Source organism: Vidua chalybeata, chromosome 24 (genome assembly GCF_026979565.1).
Source record: "Vidua chalybeata isolate OUT-0048 chromosome 24, bVidCha1 merged haplotype, whole genome shotgun sequence".
In the NCBI taxonomy this organism is placed as follows: domain Eukaryota; kingdom Metazoa; phylum Chordata; class Aves; order Passeriformes; family Viduidae; genus Vidua; species Vidua chalybeata.
In genome coordinates this window covers 5,667,219-5,673,145 of record NC_071553.1, presented here as the reverse complement: position 1 = coordinate 5,673,145, position 5,927 = coordinate 5,667,219, and the positions used below count along the sequence as shown (strand labels likewise).

Genomic DNA, 5,927 nt, shown 5'->3' with positions numbered 1-5,927 from the left:
CGCCCCGCGCCGCCGCTGCCCCCCTCCCACAGGCACGGGGGGGCGAGGCCGAGCGCGGCCCTGTCACCGCCTTCCCCCTCCCTCTCTCCCTCCCCGGGCAGTGCCGCGAGGGGCGGGATGGCCCCGCGAGGCGCGGCCGGCGGTCGTGTGCGGCCAGCGGCGAGCGAGGCGGGGGCGCCGGCGTGCGGGGCGGGGACGCGCTCCCGCCGCAGGTGGGACGGCGCAGGCGACACCGCAGCCGCCGCCTCCGCCCCTCGCGGCGCACCCGGGCTCCCACCCCTTCACCCCGCAGAGCCCAGGCAGCGCTGGCACCGGCACCGGCCGCGCTGTCCCCGCACGGCCCGAGCGCGGAGCGCGCTGCCCGCGGGCGGCACAGCCCGGCGCCGCCTCAGGGCTGCGCTCGCGAGAGCTCCGGGCCCCGGGCACGGATGCCCCAATATGGAGCCCGCGCGGCGGCGTCTCGCGAGAGCGGCGCTGAGGGGCGGGCGGCGCGTCCCGCCCTCCCCTCAGCGAGCGCCTCGCTTCTCCCTGAGCGGTTCTGAAAGCAAAAAGAAAAGGGAAATAGATAAGAGAGCTTAGCTAGGGCAGCGCAGGGTGAGTAACAGCGTGCCAGGGTGTATCTCGGCGCTAGTGCGCCTGAAGCCTTGCAAGCTGGTGCGAATTGTTCGTGCAAACTTCGCGAGGATGTTTTGTTCCCTTCCAGGGCTGTTGGGGAGAGCTAAGCTGGCACTGCACAGATTTCCCAGTGTCGTGATCGTTCTCTGTGTTTTTTGAGAATAAGCTGCTTCTCAATACTTCCCAAAAGGCCTTGCAATATCAAAGACGCAGATGTGTTTGCTTTCAAGTGCATACACAAGTCTCAAGTCATTAAGTGCAGCAGGTTAAGCTGATTTTGGGGTGGAACCCATGGTGTCTTAACCAGGTAGTAAGTACAGAATATCACAGGAAGTCATTAATGTTAGGGATTTGTGTTCAAGGCCACTTAGCTTTTCATCTCAAGCTTTAGAAAGGTGAATTGTTAGCAAGATACACACATTCTGAATGGGTTATGGAAGCTTGCTTTTAAAACATTTGGCTTCCCATATCAAACCCCTTCTCTTTCTCTACACGAAGTGGCACCCTGTCCTATGGTCCTGTAAAGTCATTGAAGCCCACCGGAGTAAACACTTAAAAGCTACCACTGCTTGCACCTATAAAGTAACTACTTCTTGGTGTGTCAGGGCTCTTAACACCTTTAATTTGCAAACTCTTTTTGCTTCCTGTTAGTTTTGCTTGCGTGACCTTGCCCTGAAAAGGGTGATTGTGCTCAAGGATGTCAGACACACCTCGCTCTCTCTGTGGTTTGGAGTGGCTGGGGCATGTGTATGTGTACAAGACAGTAAATATAATGCTGGAGTCCCTGCTGTGGTATCAGAAGAAACAGGTCTCAGTGATTGTGCTTTTGTTTCTTTGTTTTAGTTTGGTTTGACTATGAATATTGCAGTTTTCTTTCTGAATCTCTTTTTGGAGCTAGTCTGGACTCTCAGTGGTTATGGCTTTTTCTGCTCTGCTAAGTCCTCCTATGAAAGTAAACACAGAATCTCTTATTCATCATTTATCTGGGCTTTGTTTCAGTGTGCACTGAAACTTAAACTTGTTTTGAGACCGTGACAGGGCTTGAGACTCAAGACTGAGCCACTGGGTGAGGTTCTGCAAGGTGTGGTGAGCTAATCTATCAGCCTGCTGCTGCCAAAAGGGACAGGACCACACAGGGAAAGGAAAGCAGGGGAGCCAGCCTTCTCTTTCTGGATAACCAGCTCTTTCATCAGCTTAGCCATGTGTGGTACTGAAGCCTAAAACTATGGGTCTTGTCCAACTTACACTGCTGCAAAGGAATTTTCTGGTGATAAATTCAGGCAAACAGAGCTGTAGTTTGAGTTGCTGCTGTGTTTTCTAGTTCTCAGTAACCATGAAGACTTGTCAACAAGGTTGCTTTCTGTAATAGTGAGATCCTTTACATTGTGCAAAAGCCTTCTGCTCCACCTCTGTCTTTTTACATCTTAAAAAATGTAAGAAGGAGACTGGATGAAATTCTGGAGTCAGAGAAACAAAATCCCTTGATGGCAAGAGTTGAATGGTGTGTAACTATGACATGTGATGTAGAGTTAGGAGTCTGTCCACCCAAATTTTCCTGATGCAATAAGTTTTGCCCAGAATTCAAAGGGAGAATTTTGCTAATATTATTGGAAACTTTATCATTGCATTGTTTAATAAGAAAATCTCTTGTTTCTTCCTCCAGCTCATTGTTTCAGAAAAACGTCTGCCTTGCTTCCTCATTATTTTTCCCCTGTTCCTTTGCCACTTCCCTGTTTCATGTCTTTTCTCTGTTCTCCATTTTGTATCCACTTGTCAGCAGAGCCACCCTTGACAGTGAAATTATGGAGAGGGACACAGCTCTATAATGTTAATGTGAGTCCCCACAGTCGCTGTTCACAGTTCAGGGATGCCAAAAGCCTCACTTCTATTTGGTTTGTAAATAAAAAGAAAAAAAAAAAGAAAAAAGAAAAAAAATCACCAACATTGCCAGGGAATTAAAAGGGGGAAGAAGGAGCACTGGGTAGCAGGGTTAGTCAGAGTTTAGCTACTGGAAATTCTGATTCAAACACATACATGGGAAATAAATCATGTAGGTCAAGTCCTGAATTAACCCACTCACTAAATCATTTAATACAGGAAACATTTGTCTGGTTTTGGGGAGGTGAGATAGGTTTGTTCATTTTTGCTTCCCAGATGCAGTGTTTATGTGGTTTCCTTCTAGGTCAGGAGGAATCAAAATACCATCCCCTCTTTTTCTGCAGCGTTAATTAGGTCAAGCAATTGATGAAGCCCAGTGCTCTGGGCTTCTCCAGCGACAGCCTATCATGTGAGCAGCACACAGAGTGTTTGTGATTCATCTGAGTGCAGTGCAAGGGCACAGAGGTGCCTTCCTGGGACTGATGGGGTGTGCCAGCTCTGGGATAACACCTGTGCCTGCAGAGAGCAAACAGAGCAAACCCTGGTGGGCACAGGAGGTCACACAAGAGCACTGCAGAGACAGAGGAGGCTGCTTTGGACAGCCATAAAGTTGGGCGAGGTAGAATCTACTGCACAACACTTCGCTGAAGTCCAGCTGAGCAGCAGAAGGTAGAATATTTGGCTTGATGTTTAAGCCTTCACGTTAAATTATCCTGCCAGTAACTTAAATATTGTCATGGAGTTGAGGAAATGGGGCTGGGCAGATCCTCCTTTGAATTCTCCATTTTTTCACAAATGTAATGGATGGATAATCCAGTTTGTTGCTTTGAGTCCTGTGTTCCTGTTTGGGCTAAGACATCTTTGTGTGCAAGCTGGAAAGGCATCCTGCTGAGTTTTGCAGCAAGGAATGACTTTGTTGTTGTTGTTTTCATTTCTCTGACAGAGTGAGAACCCTGCCAGTGGAGGGCAAAAGCTCCAAGTTTTTTTATTTCCAGAGCTACTGCACCAGCTGTCTTTGGGATGATGGGGGAAGTGAAGGACAGAGATAGCTTGATTTCCTGAAGAACTGGAGCTTATGCACATGCCTTTTCTGTCAGAATTCTGCAATAATTTTTAATCTTGGTGGCTGTCTCAGCCAAGTTTGAATAGGGCAGGTGGCTGGAAGTTCTGAGTAAAATATTCCAGTAGTTGCCCCACCTAGGGAAAGAACCCAGTCTTGGGTAATCATCCTGTGCTGGGGTCCTACACCTGAAAGAGGCAAGGAGGAGAAAAAAACCCTCCCCAAATCTGCAGGAAAGCAGGGTTCATGACTTCTGCTGCTCATGAAACCACTTGTTTAACTCCCTTACCTTGGCATGGCACATAATAGTCTAATGTAAGGATATTGACCTTTCAGACTCTCCCCCATAGAAAAAGCTTCTAAGGATGAAGGTGACACTAAATATTCACCAGTCTCCCTTTAATGCAGGAGGGTTGGGAGCAGCCCCCAGACAGGAGGTGACTGTTTCCCCAGGAGCCCCCTTTGAGGTGAGGCTGGCCTGGGAATGCAGCAGGGACCCACAGCAGCTCGGGGGTGTCACCTCCAGCAGTCCCTGTGAGCCCAGCTCCTCGAGGGCTGGGGATTTGGGCTGTCCTTTGCCCCCATGCCAGCAGGGCCCTCTCGCTGCTCAGGTGGTGTCACCTTGTTATGGGAACTGCATTTGACCACCTTGACAGTCTGGCCACCCTTGGCTAAGAGTTATGTCCAGATATGAACTTGGATTTTCAAGAAGACTGTGTAGAGTCTCTTAACTGCAGAGGAAACTGAATCCTGGATCTTCTTGGACTGAAAGACAGGAAAAACTGAAGGCCCGAATGGTATTGAGTAATTCTCAAACCACATATGCTTCCCTACATTGTTCTGGACGGTGGCTTCACGCCAAGCTTCTCTCAGCTCTGTTCAAAATGAGTAATGTAAAACCCATGAAAAGCATAGCCCTCATTTCCAGATTCTATTGCCTCTCCTATGGCAGCTTTGATTTAAGATTAAATGGATTCCTAGCTATTGGCACCATGGAAGGTCTCCACTGAAAACTTCAGAGTTTTTTTTGTTTTCATCTTGTTCAGTAAAGTTCCAAATCTTCCCTTCCTACCACAATGACTGCAGAGTTTAGCACCAGGGGACAAATCAGACATCAGGATGTCAGCATGCAAGTCACGGGTATTCATGCTGCAAAACAGATACCCTGCTGAGAGGAAGCCCAGTCAATCCTGATCTTTTTCCCCATACAGGTGTGCAGTGCCATAACATTGCTCCCACATACAGACACAATGCTTCTGTGTTCAGCCAAGCACAAATCCCTGGACATGGGCTGTGATGTGACAAAGCACCTGCTTTATAGCCAAATATTCCACCTATACCTCTAAAAATCCACAGAAACCAGAGTTTAAAGGCCTATCTAGAATTTTTGTTAGCAGCCTGAAGTTCTTACCTGATGTACTTGCAACAAGATCAGTTGTTTTGCACGCAGCAATGTTTTAAATGTTCTCCCCAGCTGGTGGGATGACAGGATGCTGTCCTGGCAGGGCTAGCTGCAGAAACCCAGGCTGCTCTCCCACTGCACTGAACTGCAAGAAACAGATCCCCAGACATGCGCATGATCACGGCCGCCTCCTAAAATTCCAAACGGCGCAGGATGTGTCGCAGACCCAAGCTGCCACCACCTCAAACCTGTGCTGCCCTGACAGTCCCAAGGGAACCCTACAAACTGACATCAGGAACCTGGGCTGGCCACTTTTCTTTCCCAGGGAAAAGGGCTGGACTTTGTCTCCAGGGGCCTGTGGCCCTGAGTGGGTGTCCGCCTCCAAAAAATCCGAACAACCAAGATTGCGTCCCAGACCCAACCTGCCACCACCTCAAACCTGTGCTGCCCTGACAGTCCCAAGGGAACCCTACAAACTGACATCAGGAACCTGGGCTGGCCACTTTTCTTTCCCAAGGAAAAAGGCTGATCTTTGCCTCCAGGGACCTGTGGCCCTGAGTGGCCGGACACCTCCAAAAATCCAAACAACCGAGGATGTGTCCCAGACCCAAGCTGCCCCCACCTCAAACCTGTGCTGCCCTGACAGTCCCAAGGGAACCCTACAAACTGACATCAGGAACCTGGGGTGTTGAGTTTTCTTTCCCAGAGAAAAGGGCCGGCGTTCGTGTTCCGGAGGGGCACGGGTGCAGGAGGCCAGCGCACGGGTGCAGGAGGCTCCCGCCGAACGGAGCCCGCACCGTGCCCCGCGGCACTACCGGCAGCACCGCCCGCCGCCGTTCGGCTCGGGGCGGCTCCCGCACAGCCCCGCGCGTGCGCCCCGCCCGCACCGCTGCCGGAGCCGCCGCCGCCGCCGCCGCCGCCGCCGGAGCCGCGCAGGGCGGGCGGGGCAGGGGCGGCTCCGGGCCGGGAGGC

At 51.0% G+C, this 5,927-nt stretch overlaps 1 long non-coding RNA gene across 1 annotated transcript; it reads right to left on the bottom strand.

Moving 5' to 3' along the window:
• Window positions 1-2,247: 2,247 nt before the first annotated feature.
• Window positions 2,248-5,789, bottom strand: LOC128799523 (uncharacterized). The gene is made up of 3 exons (XR_008434750.1): window positions 5,636-5,789; window positions 4,965-5,100; window positions 2,248-2,500 (listed from the first exon to the last, which is right to left on the bottom strand). It is a non-coding gene; the product is annotated as an uncharacterized LOC128799523 (long non-coding RNA).
• Between the last annotated feature and the right edge of the window lie 138 nt (window positions 5,790-5,927).